The sequence below is a fragment of the Microcaecilia unicolor genome, chromosome 3 (genome assembly GCF_901765095.1).
Source record: "Microcaecilia unicolor chromosome 3, aMicUni1.1, whole genome shotgun sequence".
NCBI classification, from domain to species: Eukaryota; Metazoa; Chordata; class Amphibia; order Gymnophiona; family Siphonopidae; genus Microcaecilia; species Microcaecilia unicolor.
In genome coordinates, this window is record NC_044033.1 from 137,034,745 (window position 1) to 137,058,030 (window position 23,286).

Below are 23,286 nucleotides of genomic sequence, written 5' to 3' on the forward strand. Positions count from 1 at the left end.
GAGTCATGGTTAGGAGTCGAAAGCAGTAGCAAAGAGGTGGGCTTTAAGCCTAGACTTGAAGACAGCCAGAGACTGAGCCTGACGTACTGTCTCAGGGAGTCTATTCCATACTGACATAGTTACGTGGAGGGACATTTTCAAAAAAAATGTCTGTCCAGAAAAAAACCCCGTCCTGCTCATAATTTTCTAAAAAAAACCCCAGCCATTTCACAACTATAATCAAACAGAAAAAAACATCTAGATTTCCTGTTCGATTATGGCTGTGAGATGACATTTTTGCACTAAAACGTTCAAAATGAAAAACCACTTTCCAAGGTGAACCATCCAACTTTTGAACAACATAAACAAAGATATGAACATCTGTCTTGCATCATTTTTAAAACTACGGTCACACAGGTATTCCTATAAAACAGAGGAGTCTAGTAGTCTAGTAGCTAGTGCAGTAAACTGTAACCAAGGGACATAGGCTCAAGCCCCACTATAACTCTTTTTTTATAAATGTGATCCCTCTAGGGCCTGAAAAATACCTCCTGTACCTGAATCTACACCATTTCAAATAGACTTCAGGCTTGCAGGTGTCTTATATATTTAGGTACAGGCAGTGGTGTTCTTAGGGGGGCTGACACCTGGGGTGGATCGCCGATGTGTCCCGCCCCCCGGGTGCAGTGCCCCCCCCCCCGGATGCAGCGTGACACCCCCCCGGCAAAAGGACACCCCCTGCGAAGGAACCCCCCCCTCTGGGTGTACGCCGCTGGGGGGGTGCCGCGTGCACCTGTCCTCCGTTCGTTCCATGCTTCTTCTCTGCCCCGGAACAGGTTACTTCCTGTTCCGGGGGCAGAGAAGAAGCATGGAACGAACGGAGGACAGGCGCTCGCGGCACCCTCCCAGTGGCGTGCACCCGGGGTGGACCGCACCCACTGCCCCTCCTAGGAACGCCACTGGGTACAGGAGGTATATTTCTGTTTCTGGAAGGATCAGAATTGTTTAAAAAAAAAGAACCCAAAAGAGTTGAAATGAGACTTGAACCTACGGCCATTGGGCCACAAGCTACTGCACTAACCAGTAGGCTACTCCTCTGACACACTTACTATCAGAATGGCCATAATAAAAACATAAGAACATAAGCGTTGCATACTAGGACAGACCGAAGGTCCATCAAGCCCAGTATCCTGCTTCCAGCAGTGACAAATCCAGATCACAAGTGCCTAGCAAGATCTCAAAACAGTAAAACAGATGTTATACTGCTTATCTTAGAAATAAGCAGTGGATTTTCACAAGTCCATCTTAATAATGGCTTATGGACTTTTCTTTTAGGAAATTATCCAAACCTTTTAAAAACCCTGCTAGGCTAACTGCTTTTACCTCATTCTCTTGCAAAGAATTCCAGAGTTTAATTACACATTGAGTGAAGAAATATCAACTGAAGCATTCGGCATACACTCTCATCACCCCAATAATCCCCAATAATACTCAGAAGCCACTTTTCGACTAAATTTGGAATTTATTAAGGCCGCAGCCAGGCACTTCAAAAGTCTATTACACATAATGCAACTTAACATGTTACCATAATACATAACTTCTTATAACTTGGCAAATTCAAGCCCTGGGGTACACAGCTTTACTTCATGATGCGCCCCAATCCGCTACCGGTGGTGCCGTCTGAGCACACCCACCGCCGACCTGTGCTTTCTTATAGCACCCGATGACTATGGTGTATCCCGTTTAAGGATACGCCCCGGATAAGTTCTTGGCCTCCTGGCCGTCCAAGCCAGGAGACAAGCCATATCCCCACAGGATTAACTGTAAACCTGCCCCACCTTCAGGCATAACATTGTACTTCGTATTGCACTTAACATTTGGGCAATTATTCACCAATAACATAACAGTGTTCTGCGCTCACTTGCTGTGTACCACCAGAGTCCCCGAATAATCACTGCCACGCCCCGCGCCAGCTGCGACAACCTCCTCTAGTGGGAGGGTGGGCCGGGTCAGCTCCTTTCACCACCTCTCCTTCAAGCTGCTGACGAATCCCTACGTCAGCAACCCTAGTTTATATCCCCCTGCTTCCCCTCCCACCCTTCCTTACCTTAACCCTTTCCTTGCTCTCCAGCCTCAAAACCCCTTCCCTTCTAACTTAACTCTCGCTAGCCATCAGCTCAGTTGTGATCGGCCTCTCCCTAAAACGGGCCGGCCTCTTTCTTTTCTCCAGTTTGTTTTAAATTTAGTTCAGTACTTAGTAGCTTCATTGCGTGCCCCCTAGTCCTGGTATTTTTGAAAAGAATAAACAAGCGATTCGCATCTACCCGTTCCAATCCACTCAGTATTTTATAGATCTCTATCATATCTCCCCTCAGCTGTCTCTTCTCCAAGCTGAAGAACCCTAGATGCTTTAGCATTTCCTCATAAGGAAGTTGTCCCATCCCCTTTATCATTTTTGTCACCCTTCTATGTACCTTTTCTAATTCTGCTGTATCCTTTTTGAGATCCAGTGACCAGAATTGCACACAGTATTCAAGGTGCAGTTGCACCATGGAGCGATACAAAGGCATTACGACATTCTTATTTTTGTTTCCATTCCTTTCCTAATAATTCCTAACATTCTATTGCTTTCTTAGCTGACGCTGCACACTGAGCAGAAGGTTTCTACGTATCATCAAGGACGATAACTAGATCCCTTTCCTGGGCAGTGACCCCTAATATGGAACCTTACATCATGTAGCTATAGTTTAGGTTCTTCTTTTCACATGCATCACTTTGCACTTGCTCACATTAAATGCCATCTGCCATTTGGATACCAAGTCTCATAAGGTCCCCTTGCAAACTATCACAATCCTCTTGCGATGTAACAACTTTGAATTTTGTATCAGCAAATTTAATTACTTTACTAGCTGGGACTACTGCTTTTAAACTGCTGCTGTTGTGAACAATACTGACTGGGACTGTATTGAAGCCTGTGAAGCAACAAAACTAACCATAACCCCTTTTGTTATTATGGTATTAGTAGGTTCCCCTCTATGGATCTAAGTAGACTGTATTTCCAAGAGCTAATTATTGGCTGATAGAGATGCCCTAATTAAATTTGAAGCCTCCTAATCGGTTTAAGGTTCTATCAATATATATATAAATGGCGAGTGTCGTACTCACTCGCAAATGCGCAGTAGAGACCCTCTCTGCCCCGCCCCCACGTCAATACGTGATGACGGGGGTGGAACAGAGAGGGTCTCTACTGCGCATTTGCGAGGGACACCGCCGTCGCTAACGCTCCTCCCACCCGGACTCGCCGCCACCACCCACCTTCCACCCGGTCGGGCCCTCGCTCCGCTATTGAAACAGCGAGGGCACGCAGCACACAGCTCTGCTGAGCTGCCGTCAGCCTTCCTTCTTCTTCTCTGCCTGTGTCCCGCCCTCGACGACGTTACATCACACGAGGGTGGGACACAGTCAGAGAAGAAGAAGGAAGGCCACGGCAGCTCAGCAGTAGAGCTGTGTGCTGCGTGCCCTCGCTGTTTCAATAGCGGAGCGAGGGCCCGACCGGGTGGAAGGTAGGTGGCGACAGCTCCGGGTGAGGGGGCGAACTTGGAGGGGGAGCGGAAGCGGTGAACTCAGCGGCGGCGGGGGGGACGCCTTTCAACCCCTCCCCTTCCTATACTAGCCCGTTTTTACGGGCTCAACGGCTAGTAAATCAGAGATTAGACCAGGGGTGGGCAGGTAGAAATTAAAGTCTAAACTGAGGTTTCCTGTGCCTATTAGCTGAGCTTTATACTGATACTATATTAACTGTAAAATAGCCTCTTAAATGCTAGCCTATGGAACTGTAACAAAGACTTTATATGCTAAGAAAAACTATTCCTTAAACTCTTTTGCTAAGGGGCCCTTTTACTAAGGTGCGCAGAAAAATGGGCTGCGCTAGTGTAGGCATGTGTTTTGGGTGCGTGCAGATCCATTTTTCAGCATGTCTGTAAAAAAGGCCTTTTTTTATTTTTGCCGAAAATGGACGTGCGGCAAAATAAAAATTGTCACGTGTCATTTTTGGTTTGAGACCTTACCTCCAGCCATTGACTTAGCGGTAAGGTCCCACATGGTAACCATGCGGTAATCGTCTACGCGCGTACAATGACGATTACCGCCGGGTTTTGCCATGCGCCAGAAAATAAAAATTATTTTTCGGCGTGCATAGCAGACACGTGTCAAAAATTAAATTACCACAAGGGCCACACGGTAACCGGTGATAACTCAAAATTGACGCACCTATGCGGCTTAGTAAAAGGGCCCCTAAGTAAGCGGAGTAACTTAAAATACAGTCCCTGAGGTTACCTATTTAATTCGAAGTAAAGATCTTTCCATATCTTTAAGTCCATATCTGCAGCTGACATAGAGCCTGTTTTTTCTTCTAGTTTCACTTTCAGGGGAGAGGAAAGGGGACAGCAATCACTGGGGGATTAAGGAGGTGACATGCCTAAATCCATCCAGTAGTCAGCTGCTCAATTAGAGCAACTTTTTGTAACTCGGTCATGACTGAAAGAGGTCTAAATAAAACGTCCTTTTTTGACATGGACGCTTCTTCACATTCAAAAATCCCTGTGAAAATATTCTACTTTTGGGCCCTCCCTAGTCCCACCCAAAACACACCCACAAAACAACGCCTTGCTATTTGGACAAACTGCAGTGTGAAATGTCCAAATTCTGACTTTCCAGAATCAGAATTTGGACTTTTTTAGCAGGACTTTTTTTTTTTTTAGGTATTTTAAGACATCCATCTGCTTTGAAAATGAACACCATAGTAACACAGTAAATGTGGGCAATTAAAGACCTGCATGGTTCATCCAGCAGTTGTATAGCTATGTGGGGCCATGGGGGCCTGAGCCCCCCAAATTGGATCTGGGGCCCCTAGTTTGTCTGGTGGGGGTCCCCAACCCCCACCAGCTAAAGCGCTTGTCCTGCACTGGTCTCACATTGCCCAGCGCCCTGTCCTGTTTTCAGTCGCTGTGCATGCTCGTTTTAATGAAAATGAGCGTGGAGAGCAACTGAAAACAGAACAGGGTGACAGGCAATGTGAGACCAGCATGGGACAAATGCTTCAGCTGGCGGGGGGCTGGGGACCCGCACCAACCAAAAGACCTTCATAGTGGCTGTAGGGGGAAGGGGAAGCGGCGGCGAGAGAGTGGCGGTGGGGAGGTGGGCCAAAATGTGCCCCTTCAACTTGGGATCAGGTCCCCCCTCCCATCGAGGTCTGGCTACACCCCTGCCATCCAGTCTGCCCAACAAGCTGGCCAGAGTTGAGTCTGACATTCTGCACAGGTTTCACTTCCTCATGGTTAAACACTTGTATACTTAATCTCTGTTCAAAAGAGAAATGTCTTGCTGCTAGGGGAATTCATCGAGGACTTAGAATTACAAAAGAGCCTAGATTTTTAGGCAATGATAAATATGTTGCCAGATGGAATACCGTAATTACGCAGTGTTCCCTTGATCTCATGCTACTTACAATAGATGCGTTACAGGAAGAAATACAGGGACATAGAGATGAATTATTTCAAAAACAAAATGTTATCAGAGGTGTTCAAGACAAGGGGACATTTGAGAAAAATTTGAAAGAACATAACTTAAAAATAGAAGAATACACCGATAACCAAAGAGCTATGAAGATTGCGAAATTTCGAAGAGATGAGCATGACTACACAAAGGGTTATGTCTATAGTTGGATGGACAAAAAACGTCATACTCGGAAAAATAAATTCGGTGGTAGAAAAGTACAATTTAAATTATCTTCTAGTGAATCATCAGGTGATGATGAAAGAGGTTATACACGTAGAAAAATAGAAGATATAAATGTATGTAAAAATTTAGAACAATCTGATAACTTACCAGAATCTTTTTTAAGAATAGGAGATCAGGGGATCAATACAACAGGCGAATTAAAGGGAGGTATCAAAGGACCCAAAATCAAAAAGGCACCCAAGAAATAAATACAGTTATTAACATCTCGAATGACACATTGTCTCCAACACAGAAGGAGGTTTTGACTAAGGGATTATCTTTTGTTCCATCTAATAGATATGATGCTTTTGATACCAGGCGGGGCTTATATCGATTTTTCAGAGAATTAAGATTACGATTACATTTTGGCAACACAGAAAATGCTAACCAAGACCCCATACTTCCACGCACGGGTCATATTTCTAGATGGGTCCCCCCGGGAACAATAGATCCTATGATCCAAGCTTTTCAGAAATTGGTTTTATATGATCTAGCAAAAATAGAGGAAAGTAGAGGTAAAGATTGGAGTAATATATCAGGCTTACAACGCCGAAGCATTCAAGAGTTAGCTAATAATGATAATATCGTAATTCAAAGGGCAGATAAAGGGGGATCCGTGGTGATTATGGACAGGGACAAGTACAAACAGGAAGCAAATGGACAGTTGGGTCAGAGCCAGTATTACACATTACTGGATAATGATCCCACGAAACAATTACAATCTGAGATAGAAACATATATAAATGAAGCGGTTATGAAGGATATTCTTACAAAAAAAGAAAAACAATTTTTGTGTCATCCTAGTCCTAACATTCCGTATATTTATTTTGTCCCTAAAGTCCATAAGTCCACCACCGATCCCCCAGGTCGTCCAATAGTATCTACTAAGAACTCAGTATTAGAACCATTATCTAAATACATTGATATGATATTAAACCCCATGGTTTCTAAAACAGATTCATATGTAAAAGATTCTATGCATTACATCCAAATACTTGAACAGCTGGAACCTGCATTGAGAGAACAAGATTTGTATATGGTAGGTTTAGATGTAATAGCACTTTATACAAATATTCCCCAAAACAGGGCTATACAGATAGCTTGTGAGCACTTTGAAGCTCTTCATATCCCGAGTTCTAAAATTGAAGTATTGACACAACTATTAAAATGGGTGGTGTGTTGCAATTATTTCAGATTTGAAGGACAATTTTATAAACAAGTGAAGGGGGTCGCTATGGGGGCAAGTGTGGCTCCCTCATTGGCATGTCTTTATATGACTCAATTCGAGAAAAAATATGTGTATGAGTCTAGATGGTTTAGAAATATTGCTTCTTGGAAACGATATATAGACGACGTCATAATGCTTTGGTATGGCCCCATGGCAGATTTGAAACTATTTCTGGAATACTTAAATAATGTGGATCCCAATATAAAATTTACTTCTCGCATAGCCCAGAATGAAATAGAATTTCTTGATATTAAAATAAGCAGAACCTTGGAAGGAGGGTTTGCGACTACTATCTTTCGCAAACCCACGGATTGTAATGCTCTGTTACATTATCAGAGCTTTCATCATCAGGGTTTAAAAAAAGGGATACCGGTGGGCCAACTATTGCGCTTAAGACGGTTATGTTCTACCACCTCAGAATTCAAAATACAAGCGGGAGAAATGATAGAAAGATTTAGAACTCGAGGTTATCCTATGAAGATTCTTAAAAGTGCTTATAAGAGAGCACTTTATGCTCACCGCCCCTGGTTAATGTTACCAAAATTAAAATCAAAATCTCCTTCAAAAGTGCTGGCATGTGTCATTCCGTTTTCTCAGAAAGCACCCACAATCAGCAGTATTATATACAAACATTGGCATGTTCTGTCAATACACCCAGAGTTCAGGGAGCGCCCGAAAATAGCTTATAGGCGACAAGCTAATGTGGGAGAATTATTAAAAAGATCAAGAAAGAGAGAGGAGCAAGGTAAACATTCCCCGTGTGGAAGATGTGTGTATTGCCGGTATTCTTTAAATACTGGAAAGATAGCTATACCTCACTGTAATAAGGATTTCATATTAAAACACAACACTAACTGTAATAGCTCCCAAGTTGTATACTGTATCATGTGCCCTTGTGGATTATATTATATAGGTCACACCAAACGCCCTCTAAAACATAGGTTAGCAGAGCACATAAGTAATATATCCGATTGAAAAAAATAATGTGTCCTTTAGTTGCCCATTGGTATGATCATAATCACACTATTGAACAACTAAGATGTGTGATACTGATACACATTCCCCCTGACCGATTCAGGGGGGAAGGAAATATCAGTTCCCGATTGTTAACTATAGAACAGAGATATATTTACATGTGGCAAACAGTGACTCCTAAGGGGTTAAATCAGGAAGTAGAGTGGATATAAGGGCCTGTCTCTTTAAGCTAAGGAGGTGAGGCTAGGCATTCTGGGAGAATATAAGTCAGGGCGTTTTTACTTCTCACAACACATTCAGAGCCACGGCAGTTGATTTCTGACCTGAGAAGGGTTCATGCTGGCAGGCTGCCAAGCAGATCAGCTTAAGTAAGTGAAGATTTATGTATAATATATAATAGTTAAAGCATAATAAGTAGATTTGGAAACTAGAATTGAGAGAGTGATAATGCAATTGTATTATTGTAGATGATATGGTGGTTCCTCCTGAGGAAGAAAACGAAATGCGGTCCTGCATAGAGGAACCGACGTTTGGTTAAGGACCACAGCAAATTTTACCATGAGTAACTCATTCCTCCAACGTAGTGCCTGAAGAGTATTGAAAGCAGACTCATTTACTTATTGAGGAAAGCACTGGAGACTTTTTGCAAACCCTCAAAATAGACATTGTAAGAAAGGGAAACTGGAAGATCAAAGACAGCAGAATTACAAAGAATGTTTGCCTTTAATTTTGTGTAACACTGTGATATTTATTTGAGGAATGTAAAATGTGAAATATAATGTGCAGTGCAATAATATTCAAAACAACAAGTTGTATAAAACTTTAAACGCTTATAGAGTCACTAAGCAGACACGCTACAGGAGTGAATGGGTATGAAAGACAGAAGAGAGTTGTGTGTGTAGTTACAGATTTTAAAATGCACATGAGCAGGTTTTGAAGCGCATGTGTTCAATAAAGAGTTTTGTATTTCAACAGTCTGGAGCAAATTTGTAATTTATAAGGGGAATTCATTGTCAGAGGCATTAACTTGTGGACACAGTTCATAGATCCTAACAAAGTTAAATGCCTTCCAGGATCCTCTGCCAGAAGGAATACTGTATTCTGAGAAGAGAGTAAGGATTCTAACATCTATACTGTAATCCACCTGGGGACAAATGAACTGGCCAGCAACAGGCACACAGAAAGGAATGTCTGAGTGTGTGCCGAATGCCCGAGTTGTGGTGATGACCAGGAGAGAGACAAAAGACTCCAGAATGTACCATTGTTGCAAAGGTTTATTCTGGTATTCAAAGTTACATTGCATTGCCTTTGGACACCGGAATAAACCTTTGCACAAACAGTGAACTCTGGAGTCTTTTGTCCCTCTCCAAGTCATTTCCACTCCTTTGCGTGTGTCTAATGTTGTCCTTTATAACAACATAAGAACATAAGCATTTGCCATACTGGGAAAGACTGAAGGTCCATCAAGCCCAGTATCCTGTTTCCAACAGTGGCCAATCCAGGTCACAAGTAACTGGCAAGATCCCAAATGAGTAGAATACATCTTATGCTGCTTATCCTAGAAATGAGCAGTGGATTTTCCCCAAGATCATGTTAATAATAGCTTATGGACTTTTCTTTTAGGAAGCTATCCAAATCTTTTTTAAACCTCACTAAGCTAACTACTTTTACAATATTCTTTGGCAACAAATTTCAGAGTTTAATTACTCATTGTGTGAAGAAATATTTTCTCTGATTTGTTTTAAAATTACTACTTTGTAGCTTCATTGCCTGCACCCTAGCCTTGGTATTTTTGGAAAGAGTAAGCAAGCGATTCACATCTACCCGTTCCACTCCACTCATTATTTTATAGACCTCTATCATATCTTACCTCAGCCGTCTTTTCTCCAAGCTGAACAGCCCTAGCCACTTTAGCCTTTCCTCTTCTATTCAGATTAACCATGTAACCCTTGACAAGTGTATTACAGGATACATTTTTTTATTATGGTATGAGCAGGAGAGGGCATTGGAATCTGCACACGGATCCTAGATCTGCATGTAAATTGGTTCAATAGGCGATAATAATCAACTAGTGAAGGGTGGCTACAGACTGACCCGAGGGAGTGGGAAAAGATGGAAAACATATGGGTAACTTTGGAGGGTGGGAAAAGAGGGATTTCTAAAATATATTGGTACATAAGAGGTGATAAGTTGACCAAATCACCATACATGAAAGCATGGGAATGTGATCTGAACAGTGAACTAAGTGAGAAGGAAAGGGAGCGGGTATGTTTAGAGGTGAAAAAGCCTCAGTGTGTGTATTAGTAAAAGAGATTGCCTATAAAGTTTTAAGTAGGTGGTACTATACACCGGTTAGATTGAAGCGCATGTTTCCGAGTGCATCTGATCGATGTTGGAGATACGCAACGGAAATGGGCAGTTTCTTACATATATGGTGGACTTGTCCACTCTTGCAACCATTCTGGAGAGCAGTAGTTGAGCAATTGTCACAACTTTTAGAATCCCAGTTACCGATGGAACCGAAATGGTGCCTATTAGGTTGGGGAAATAAAAGAGGCCAGAAATGGCAGAGGAGACTGAATAGAATCTGCCTAGCCGTAGCGAAGCTGGAGATTGCTGCACACTGGAAGCAACGAGTGGAGCCTACTATCCAGGACTGGCAAATAAGGACCCGGGTTTTAGCTGAACTGGAAAAGCTGACAGATCGGAGGATTGGGAGATATAAGGCCGATGCGACAGAATGGACTCATTTAGAAGGACTCTGGAACAATGTTAATGATACTCAGGGGAGAAAGTCATGACAAAAGGGGCAGGGCGGGGGAGGGGTGGGGGGAAGGGGGGATTGGAGGGAGGGGGGATAATAAAATCAATCTGGTTATTTGTTGTGGATATGTTTTGTTACATTTGAGATTTGGTAGCCATTAGGCTACGAGATTATTTGTATTGTAAAATTTTTTGAAATGTTGAATAAAACTTACAATTGGAAAAAAAAATAATCAACTAGTGCTGTTAAAAGGCGCTTAATTGAACCCAATTAGGGGTCATGCGCGTATCTCCCCTGCACGTGCAAAATGAACTCATTTGGATAAATTGCACCCAGGAATATTGTATGGCCGTCACTTTAATAGTTGTGTTGTTTTGATATTTTACTATGTTACTGTTAAAAAATAAAAATTAGATATATTATTATAATAAGTACCTTATTCTTCTCTTCTCATTTTCTCTGTTTCACATCAAGCACACATCTGACACTTTTGCTTTCAAGAAGCACAATACTCCCACGCAAATTTACCCCTGCTCTGAAGCTGTAAATATTCATATACACTTTAGCTTTTTTTTTAACTGTATATCGCAGCTCCACCTACAACGTCACCCAAATTATATTCCTGGAACACATATGCACAGATCACATAAAAAAAGTAGGTGCATTCTTGCAATGCATACATTTTTTACATGCACTCGTCTATGGATTACTTAGCAGAAACCAGTAAATCCTATAATGTTACTTCCGCCTCATTAAGTATCAGTCTTCACAGTATATCTCAAAATCCTCCAAGTGGCAGCAAGGGTATTACGAAACATCAATAGATCAATTTAAAAGATTTACACTGGCTTTTTGTCCAGTTCAGATCAAACATTAAATGATAAAATGATGAGGGCAGGCAAATTTAAGAACTACAGAATCAGACCTCTATGGTACAATCTGATTCAGAATCCGGTGCAGCCATTACTGCTTTTCTGAACAGTATTGACTGGGACAGGGGCAGACTGGCCATTCAGGCAACCGGACATTGCCTGAGGGCCCAGAGGCTCTAGGGGGCCCCAGATGCTCTGCCTGGATGCCCGGCATGCTGCTGGAGATCTAGTAGCCTCAGCAGGGGGGGGGGGGGCATGTTCTATCCTGCCCGGCCCGCTGGGCTACCACTATTCCTCTCCACCCGACACCACTTTATTTTAAAAGTGGTGGCTGAGACTCCCTGCAGAAGTCTTGTGAGACTGTCAAGATCCGTGAGACTACCGCGGGAAGTCTCGGCCACCATTTTGAAATCACGGTGTTGTCAGCAGGTAGGGGAATAGCGGCAGCACAATGGGAGAGGCCACAAGACTACCAGGACCCTTCAGGCCAACCCCAGTGCCCGGGGGCCAGACCACCTCAGTCCGCCCCTGAACTGGGACTGTATGGACTAAGCTTGTGAAGCAACAGAACTAACTACAACCCCTTTTGTGTACATAAATAAAGTACTTTTGACTTTTACCTGCAATCTGTGTGTGAGTCTGCCACATTTGTGTGAGGTCCTGCAGCCAGCCGTGAGACACTCTGCAACACAAGGGTATTGAGACATCAATAGATCACAGAATTTCATCAATTTTAAAATATCTACAATGGCTTTTTGTCCAGTTCAGAGCAAACCTTAAACTTGTGAGTGGACCAGTATACTTTACAAAACATGTCCAGTGGGCCGATGCTCAAAATGTAATGCTGGCGCTAAAAGCGATTAGCACCAGACTAGCGCCATCATTAGTGAGTGCAGAATGCTCAAAGGCTCTAGCATGGGAGACAATGTGTGCACCAAAGATTAGTGCAAATAGCATGCAAATGTAGTCAAATGGATGTTAATGAGGTCATTTGCTATTTCCTCCCAATGCTCCGAGAACAGTGCACAAAATAAAGCCGCCCTTACAACTGAAAACCTAATGTCAGCTCGGAACAGGCATTAGGATATTTGAACAGAGGATTTCTCATGATTCTTTCTTTAAAATCCGCCGGTTTTGATTTCTTTTGTAAGTTGTAGAAAGCCTGTAAGCACCGGTGCTAAGAAATAAATGTGCACAAGTCCGAGCAAACCCAAAAGTGAAAGCACACATTGGTGCCTGTTTCCTGCACTTAAACATAAGCCTTCCAAGTAAAGAAGAAGAAAAAAAAATTGAAAACCTCATTTTTAAAGGTGCAGAAAATAGGTGCTCATGTGTACTTCGCTTTCAGGTTTGCCTGGTGCATGTGCAAAAGAGCTGAGAATACCATTTCTTTTGAACATTGGTGAGCTATTTTTCTGCACTGTTCTGGCAGTATGGGTTCTGCATTGCTGGATTTACCACGGGAGTTCTGAGCATCGGCCTACAGGATACTTAACAATGAAAATAATCTGTTACTCTGTACAATGTCTCTTAAAGAAATGCAATTAAAGTTGATTTCAAGAGCTCACCCCTCATTTTTGGAGTTTCCTACTAAGAGAAACAATTATCCATTTATTTCATACTGGTGAATGTAGATGTGTGTATGTCCATCGACTAAGGAAATAGGGTTGTTTTGCGGAGAGATTGCTTCCTACATTTCATATAAGCCTCAAATTCTAGCAGTAACAGGATCAACATTCTTTACTTTGCACAGGATTAGAACACTGAAAGCCTTTCTATTGATTGAGGATCTTAAAATCTTCATTTTGATACTTGTTATCACAAAAAAATAATTTCAACACCTAATATAATGGGCTGTCGGGTATTTTATTCCATCAGCTGCAACTTGTTCATAGTATTTCAGTCAAGCTCCTCACTGGTGATCACAAATTTGATCTTGTGTCACCTTTATTGGCAGCACAGCACTAGTTACAGGTGGCATATCAAGGTTAAAATTTTGGCCTTAACATTTCAAGTGTTGCATACAGAGTAGCCACATTTTTTTATTATCTCAGCTGACATCTTAGAAGGCGCCAGATTTCAAGACTTATAATTCCTCTTCTGCTTTTTGCTGGCTAGACATTACTTGTCATTAAGCTTTGACTTCCTTAGCCTCTTCTCTATGGAATATCCTTCCACTCTATCTACCTCAGCAATCCTCTTTCTCTAAATTTATGAAAGACCTAAAAAGCTTTTTTCAATGATCAATCGATTTGGCACATCAGACCTGAACGGGGAGCGCCCTTGCCCTTCAGGCAAAGCGGTTCCTTCGGGTCCTTTCCCGAGGTCTTCTGCATTTGGTAGAGGCAAGGCGCCCCGCTGACAGGACTATGTTATCGGCACGGTGACGCCGAGGTATCCTGCAGTCCACAGATGACCGAGCTTGCGGCCGCGAAAAGGGTTTCTGCCTTCCATCTCATGGGGTGAACCTCAATAGTTTTCTTCCCCACCCCAGCCGCGACAAGTCCATCTCCTTCCACCGCAGAGCGGAAGTCAGGCCCCCCATCTTTCCCCGCTGTTCCAGCAAGGGAAGCCATGTATTTAGCTGCTCTGTTCAGTGTCCTCATGGCTCACCGACTCCTCTCGCTTCCGGCGCACCCACCCGCACCCTTCGCATCACCAACCCAGTCTGGGCGGCAGCCAAAGACACCTACTTGATCCTGCCAGTAGCATATGCTTGTCTCAAAGATTAAGCCATGCACATGCAAGTACATGCAGCCGGTATAGTGAAACCGCAAATGGCTCAGTTATGGTTCCTTTGATCGCTCCTTTGAATGTGAACTAGTTTTTCTACGATGCTGTAGCTGGTGTTGTTTTCCCAGAACTAACACAGATGGCGGTACTCATCTCAACCTGTATCTTTACGTATTAATGAGATACTTTGCATGCATTTGCATGCTTTGGATTTCAATATTAGGTAGCCCATTGTAATCTAACCTAATGTGTGTTTCAGTGAGCTAATGCACATTAATGCCATTTAATGCGCGTTAAGGAGGCAAATAATGTGCTGTTTGCCAAAGTAAGAAGTATAGTAAATCTGAATAAACTATAAGCTATTTTTTTTTATTCTAGGCAATGTCCAAAATGAAAGTATGTGCAGGGTCTCTCTTTGAAAACTGAGCAAAGAGTGCAGGCAAAAAGGGGCTCACATAATTTGCAACAATTTGAGTAGTTTGAAAATTGACCCCCTAAAATTCAGGTACCTAATTTATAGACTGAGCATATTTTTTTAAAATTGTCCCATTACATAAAGAGGTGTATTTTCAAAGCAATTAGACTTACAAAGTTACACAGTGCTTTGAAGACGATCCCATGGAGGGGCATTTTTGATATGATGTCTAAGTCAGACTTTGGACGTTTTGCACTAAATGTCTCACATCCGAATAGGAATATGACAATTTGAAAAATAACATTTACAGTAGTGTACCAAGGGCGGGATGGTGGAGGCGGACCGCCCTGGGTGCAGGCAGCAAGGGGGTACGCAACTGTTGGCTCTGCTGGTTTCCTGCCCCATCTGACCTTACTTCCTGTTCCAGGGCAGGGGACCAGCAGAGCCAATAGCTGAGCGCCTGCTTCATACATCCCTTGCTAGGAGGAAAGGTGGTTGATGCACTTTTGGGGGGGGGGTGTAATGCACTTCGGGGGGGGTATGACACACTTCGGGGAGGGTGGCAGGCCAGGGGGTGACGTGCCGGGGACAAAGCGGTGACCCACTCTGGGTGGCAAACAAACTAGGTACACTGCTGACCATTTGTAACAAGGTTTTGTGCTCTGTGCATTTATCTTTTCAGGCCATTTTTGAAAAACAAAACGCACAAGTGAAAAACAGAGAAAATCAAGCTAATGGGGATGTAGGGGTGGCCAGCATTTTTAGCAGACTGGTCCCCCAGGCATCCTAGGAGAGCAACGGGGCACACTAGAGAACACTGCTGTGGACTTTATATAAATTATCCCAGGCACACATCTCACCTTTGCTCCCTTATCTTGTCTGTTGAGCCCTTCAAAACCCTCCCAAAACCCACTACCCCCAACTGTACACCAATGCAATAGCCCTTATAGGTGAAGGGGGCACCTATATGACGGCACAGTGAGTTTCTGGTGAGTTTTTGAGGACTTGCAGTTTCCACCACAAGTGTAACATGTAGGGGGATGAATGGGCCTGGGTCTACCTGTCTACAGTGCACTGCACCTACCACTTGATTACTTCAGGGACCTATATTGCTGCTCTAATGGACCTGAGTATAACATCTGAGGCTGTCACAGAGACTGGTGAGTACTATTTTTATTTACATTTTTTGGTGATGGAAGGTGGTCAGTAACCACTGGGGGAGTGAGGGTGGTCCATCCCTGAATTCCTCCAGTGGTCTCCTGGTCATGTAGGGCACCTTTTTATGCCTTATTCATTATAAATTCAGGTCTAGACCAAAACGTTGCAGTTTCACCCTAGACTTTTTTGTTTTGTTCCATCACGGCTGTTAAACGTCCAAATGTTCGGCACACCCTAATCCTACCTTTGAAACACCCCCCAAAAGCCCCCTTGTGATTTGGATGTACTGCAGATTAAATGCATAGCTAAACGTCTGCGCAATATTTTGAGTAGAAATCTGTCCAAATTGTGCTTTATGACATTTTTTTGGATGTGTTTCTCTTTCGAAAATGAGCCCCAAAGTCTCCTACAGCACAATAAATTTAACAGCACCCCTGTAGCCCACCTTTCATGAATTTCAACAATATACGTTACCTATATAAAGAAAAAGAATATATGCTACTTAATTGATAGGGGTTCATACTTAGAAGGACTTCACCAGGTAATGCTGAGACAGATATTCAGCAGCACCATCCAGACAATGTTGCTGAAGATCTTTACAGACTACTGTGGGCAAAGCCAGAGCAGAGACCAAAGTTATTCAAGTAACAGCCTAAATCTATCTGGTGGGCCGATGCTCAGAATCTAACGCCAGCACTAGAGCTGATTAGCACTGGACTAGCGCCAGTATCAATCTACACAGAATGTTCAGAGGGCTGCAGTGTAAGAAACAACGTGCAAGCCAAAGATTACCACAAATTGTATTTAAATCAGGGGCGTATCTGCGTGGGGCCACAGGGGCCTGGGCCCCCGCAGATTTCGCCCTGGACCCCCTACCGCCGTTAACCCTCCCCCGCCTACCGCCAACCCTTTCCCCGCCTACCGCTGTCACCCTACCCCCGAGGTCCGCTCCTGCCGGTTTTTTAAAATATTACTTCAGCTGGCGGGGGACCCCAACCCCCGCCAGCCCAGCCGAGGTCTTCTTCAACTTCTTCATCCTCGTGCTGTTAAAGCTGCATGATGCATCCTTCCAGTTGGACGGAGTTTGACCTCACAGCACGTTGTACGTGCAGGATGTCAACGTGCTGCAACGTCAAACTCCGTCCAACTGGAAGGATGCATCATGCAGCTTTAACAGCACGAGGATGAAGAAGTTAAAGAAGACCTCGGCTGGGCTGGCGGGGATTGGGGTCCCCCTCCAGCTGAAGTAATATTTAAAAAAAACGGCAGGAGCGGACCTTGGGAGTAGGTGATGGCGGTAGGCAGGGAAAGGGTTGGCGGTAGGCAGGGGAGGGTTAACGGCGGTAGGGGGGAGGATTGACGGCGGTGGGGGGGACGGCGGGAAGGGGGGCGGCGGCCGGGGGGGGTTATAATGTGCCCCCTCACTCTAGCCCCTGTCCCCCCTACTGCCGAACCTCAGATACGCCCCTGATTTAAATGTAGTCAAATAGATGTAAATGAGGTCATTTGCTATTCCCTCCCAATGATCAAAGAACAGCGCTCAAAACAAAGTCACCCTTACCATTGGAAACCTAATGCCAGCTCAGAGCTGGCCTTGGGGTGTTTGAAAATAGGATTTCTCAGTTTTTTTCTGTTTAAAATCTGCCCATTTTGATTTATTTCAGAAGCGGTAGGAAGACTGTGCAAGCCTGTAAGTGCTGGGAGTGAAAAAAAAAATGTGTGCGGGTCTCAGCAAACCCGAAAGTGAAAGCACACATTGGCTCCTGTTTTATGTATTTGAAAAGCTTATCTTTAAAGGAACAGAAGAACGAGACCAGTGTGTGCTTCACTTTCTGGTTTGCTTGGGCATGCATACAAGAACTGTGCTTACAGCAAAACCTTTCTGCACATGCACCAGGCACATTCCTCCCACTTACTTTCAGTCTCACTGCATGCATACTATTTGTATACCATTTGCATTGGGGAGCTAAGTTTTGGCGATGTTCCCACAGTATGGATCGGGAGCTGTTCCCCATAATGTAGGAGTTATGAGCATCGGCCCTTCCAATAGTAGCTGAATATTCCTGCTCTCCAGATAGTGCCGGAACCTCAGCTTTTTATCCAGATGTTCAGCAGCATCTACTATCCAGAATATTACTGCTGAATATCTGGATTGTTGCCAGCAGTGGCCAGATTTTTAAAAAAAGGCAACCACTACAAGGGATCACTTTTTGTTCCTATCTCAGATTGAACTACCATAGTTCCAACATTTCTCACTACTGTCCCCTAAGAAGTTTTTCTTTCTTTGATTTTCATTAATTTTGAAAATGTACAGGGTAATTTTAACACAGGTCACCTAGGTAGGAAGTCCAGTAGGTGACTATTTGGGGTTATTTTATATGTTTTTATAAAATAGTCTCACAGAACCTGCAACAATCATGGGTGAATGTGCCTGTGTTTATTTATACCTGCTCAGGAGTTGGTCTAAATTTACACATGTGCCTACTTCGCAACTCCATGCATGCTCCACCCAACCTCTCTCCTAGACATACACTCAGGCCATGTAAACGTAGGCATGAACATTGTCCTCTGTCTCTATTGTATGCATGTAACCACTGGGTTAATTTTAAACAATCCACTGCCCACAGGTACAACAGGGTTTACCTGCCAGAAAAAGGTTTCTATTGCCTTTTACTAGGTGTCCGTATGTGGCTTAGCGAGTTGAGGTTGCATTTTATTAAATTTGAATAAATACACAACTTGACCTTATTAATCAAGTTCAAAAGTGAAGTTATAGTGAACATTTCTTTGGGATGCAATGTTTGTTTTTTATATTCTGCTAATGTACTCTAATTATACCTTCTGGCACAATCTGAAAAATTGCAAAACAAGCATCATGAAATCTATTTTATACGTATCCAGTGTAAAGAATATTTTAGTCTGCAAAGTAGATTGAAGCTGGACATTGGTAAAAACATTTTTTATCAACACTACTGTCCAGAGCAAAAAACAATAATTGAACAGCTAGAACGACTGTACCAAGAACTGCTTGCAAATTATTCACAGTAAGGTGGCAATAAGCCATTCAGGAAGGGAAGTCCATAAAGTGAATAACAATAATTTGACTAAGCAGCAGTTGACTTCAATCACTGCAAAATGTCACTTAATATGACTCTTGACAAAACACCAGACTTCAAACTAACAACAAGTGACTATTAGTCAAGGAGATTAGCACTCCGAGGAAGCAGAGAAGAAGCCTCTTCATTTAGCTTACACAAATGTTTTTGGACAAAGCTCCACACACTTGAATCTCGGTATGACAAGCTCTAGTTGCTCGACACACTCAATTCTAAAAAAACATAGCATTCTATTTACTAGGCTCTGTTAATGTGTGTTAATAGGGCTTCAGCTATTTGCCATGCGTTAAATCACATTACCTTGAGTGGGGGTCTATTTACTAACTGTTTACCTAACTCAATTTAGCATGTGTTGATGTGCATGAATGCATCTTAATAAGTAGATTCCATAATCAGTTTTTAGTTTTGTATTTATCTGTGCTTACAACATGAAGATTTTGTTTCTTCAGTACAGACTTATTGATGGAGGGTTCTGAATGCTGTGCCTGTGGGTAATTATACAACTGCATATATGGAAATAATGTAGGAACATATTTTGTTCTGTATCGATTTTGCCAGATTTTCAAAGTGAAAATAGACATGTACTGCTACTAGGGGTACTTTTACTAAGCCATGATAAAAAGTGGTCTGTGGTAGTGTGAACGCGTGTTTTGGGTACACACTGGGCCTTTTTTTTTTTTTTTACTGTATCTAGGTTAAAGGGCCTTTTTCAAGGGGCCGAAAAATGGACGTGAGCTAAAATTGAAACCATTGTGTGTCCATTTTCGGCATGAGACCTTACCGCCACCCATTGACCTAGCAGTAAAGGCTCACCTGCTACACGTGCGGTGACCGGTCGGCATGCACCAACTGCCGATTAACGCTGGAAACGCCACGTGCATTAGGAAATAAAAAAATATGTCCTGGCATTATGGGCGCACGCCAAATCTGAAATTACTGCCAGGGGAGCATGCTAGCCTGGTGGAAGTCTCATTTTGGCACTTGCTGCACGTACAAAGAGCCCCTTAGGGACACACACATTTTCAGAGTTAATTTAAGCAGATACACATTTTTAGACTTGTGAAAATTCAAATATAAATACAAACCCCTCTCCAACTCTACTCTCAGGAACACCTCCTCAGATACATTTGCATATGCACAGGTTGTATACACATAAGCGTAGCCGCATATCAGCTGTGCAATTTCGTAACAGACCATTACTGCAGGTAAGCTAAACCTTTATTAATACCTCATTCAAAAGTATTAAACCATATTCTGCTTTTCCATAAAGAAAGCACCTAGTTTGATAGTTTTGTCAGTGTTAGCTCTGCCTAAAGTCTCTGATCGGAAGGGAGCCTATCAACAACACATGAAAAGTTATGATTGATCTCTGCTTTTATAGTAAACACAACCTGTATTTTGTTAGCAGTCTACAAAGTAAGGACATAAGGGTAAATTTATTTATTTATTACATTTGTACCCCGCGCTTTCCCACATATAGCAGGCTCAATGCGGCTTACATAGTAAAAAAAGTAAATAGAATTACAAAGTCTTAAAGGAGATTATACGAATTATTGTAAATGCAATAATAATGGGGTAAAGGATAAGTAAATTGAGCATTTGAGCGTAGAGGGGAAATTCAAGAAATGGTGCTGAAATTTAAGCACAGGGATGATGCGCACTTCTAAAAAGGCAGTTTCCACGCAGCTTAAGTCCACATCTAGGTAACTATCATTAGGAGCGAGTACTTAGGCCAGCTCAAAGGCTGGTGTAATTGAACACGCCTAACTGTAGGTATTCTATAACCTGCATGCCTGTCTGATGTGCCCTTAATCCACCCATGCCCTTCCTATGTTCACGGCCCCTTTAAAATCTCACACTCTAGAGTCTGAGCACATAACTTATACAATAGCGACTAAGGGCAATTATGTGTGTAACTTCTAACTGATGCCAATGAGCACCAATTAAAGCCAATTATAGGCAATGATTGGTTGTTAACTCCAATTACTGAATTAAGTTCTGTGCGCAAATGATCTTATTCTATAAATTGGACAAGGAGGACTGTATTTATGGAATTCATTACCCCAGAAAATAAGAAGTGTGACTAGTTATCACATTTTATGTAAATGCTGAAAAACAGGGCTTTTTGTTAATTATTTCAGGGAGTCAGAAGGGAGATGAAAGAGGGATTAAGCAGTGGGGACTTGCTGCTGATCTTGTGCAGGAGCGGGAAGCACAGGCTTTGTAGTTTCTTATTTTATAATTGAGGCTATTTTTATGCATTTTATTATGGTATTGATGATTATAACTGCTTTGATGTTAAATTGTACAGAAGACAGAATATGAAGTATAAATATCATTAAAAAACAATTTTCCAAAGCAATTTCAGTAGCTAAATTCCCCTTGAAAACTGTCTCACGCTCTATGCAGGAGAAGGCAATTGTGCTTCCAAAAGCATACATGCTTTTACCTGCACGGAAAATGGGCAGTTCTGGGACCAGCAAATAAATACCCAGGGTCGGCTCTACGTATGAGCCAGGAGAAGCACTGGCACCAACACTCACTGGCTCAGCCTTCACTGTAGCAACAACGTGTTTTGCTCTTGCTGTACTGAACAGTGCCAGAGAAACAGCGCAGGAACGGCATGTCAGCACAACTCCCTAATGTTCAACACTAATGAGATGCAAATATAGGTGCAGTCATAGCGTTGAGCATTTAGGAGTTTGTGGAAGGATAGTGCCTGGCACATGCGCTCAAGAGTTGTGCGTTAACAGGGGTGAAGGGGGAAGTAGGAGGAAGAGGTGCCAGTTACCCAGCTCCAGACTTTGGCAGCAGCTCCCGCATAAGAAAAATCCTCATTGAAAAAAAAATTTGTATTGAAAAGGAAGCCACTTGACTGCTGTAGAATGTGGGGGGCTGGCTGCTCCATCAGTTGGCTCACCTGGTGGAAGAAGCCCACAGCGAGTGCAGGGACTGTATTCTGTGGGAAACCACTAGCAAGCGGGACCAATCTGTTTTCACCCCGGATTACAGGATCACGTACCCCAGACACCCTAACACCAGCTCTGAGCTGGCATGGGATTTAGAGCAGAAAGAGCACCTTTGTCTGGCATGCTGACCTCTTAGCACCAGGAAGGAATAGGGAATGACCTCAGCATGCATTTGCATGCTCATTGCGCTGAAAGCTGGAGAGCTCATTGGTTCACGCTCAATACACATTTAAACGATTTACCTCCTGGGGATTTGTTGATCATGACGGATTTGGAGGCCCTTTATTCTAACATTCTGCAGGAGAAAGCTTGAATATAGTACGTAGCAAGATTCAGAATCATTATTCATCCAATAGGGTACCACCTCGATTTTTGATGACATTAAATAAATTAGTATTGGGTAGGAACTATTTCAAATTTAATTTAAAGATTTTCCAAGAAATTCATGGGATGGCTATGGGCATCACTATGGCCTCTAGTGTTGTCAACTTGTATGTCATGGATTTTTAAAACAGACATTTGTACACTTCTCAGTGGTATGGACATATTAAGACCTGATATTAAGATGATATCTTTTTGATATGGACTGGTGGACCTGTGCTGTTGGAAGAATTTTTGAAATGGCTGAATTCTTTGGATTGTCACCTTACATTTTCAAGTATTCAAGATGTCAGTGAAATTGTCTTTTTGGACATTAGGTTCATTAAAACAGGGACAAACTCTTTACTATGATGTACCGTAAAATGGTTGAAGAGAACATTTATTTACAGAATACGAGTTGTAACACAATCTTTACCAATCAGTCAGTTTTTTGCAGACTAGATGCATCTGCTCCTTGGATTTGGAATTTAAACGTCAGGCTAATATTTTATTTCAGTGCTTTCTACGGAGGGGCTATCCTTATTCTGTTTTGAAGAAGGCCTATTTAAGAGCAAAATTTGCTAATTCATAACTGTTATTACAGGAACAACCAGCAGAGCCATTAGAAAAGCAACTATGTGTGGTCACATATTCAAATTGTGCCCACATGTTAAATGTGAGTATACAAAAACACTGGAATATGTTGGGCAGTCATATTTTTTTTTAAGACCTTGTATAGCATTTAAATGCCCAAGGAATTTGGCTAACCATGTAGTACACTCAGATGTGGTGAGTGAAGTTTTGAATGGGCATAAGAAAAAAGGGTTTCATAGACCATGTGAATTGTGCAGCATGTGTGATATGTCATTTTGTTGTCAACAATGGACGAACCCTAATACAGGCAAGATTTATAGATTTTGTTCTAGGACTTCTTATGAA

At 42.6% G+C, this 23,286-nt stretch overlaps 1 protein-coding gene across 2 annotated transcripts in view; it reads right to left on the reverse strand.

The window, feature by feature from the left end:
• Positions 1-23,286, reverse strand: part of CHRM3 (cholinergic receptor muscarinic 3) — an 819,103-nt gene that overhangs the window by 686,454 nt on the left and 109,363 nt on the right. For both annotated transcript variants that reach the window (XM_030196388.1, XM_030196387.1), the window contains exon 2: positions 12,217-12,278. The gene's annotated coding sequence lies outside the window, so the exon portion shown is untranslated. The remainder of the gene's footprint in view (positions 1-12,216; positions 12,279-23,286) is intronic.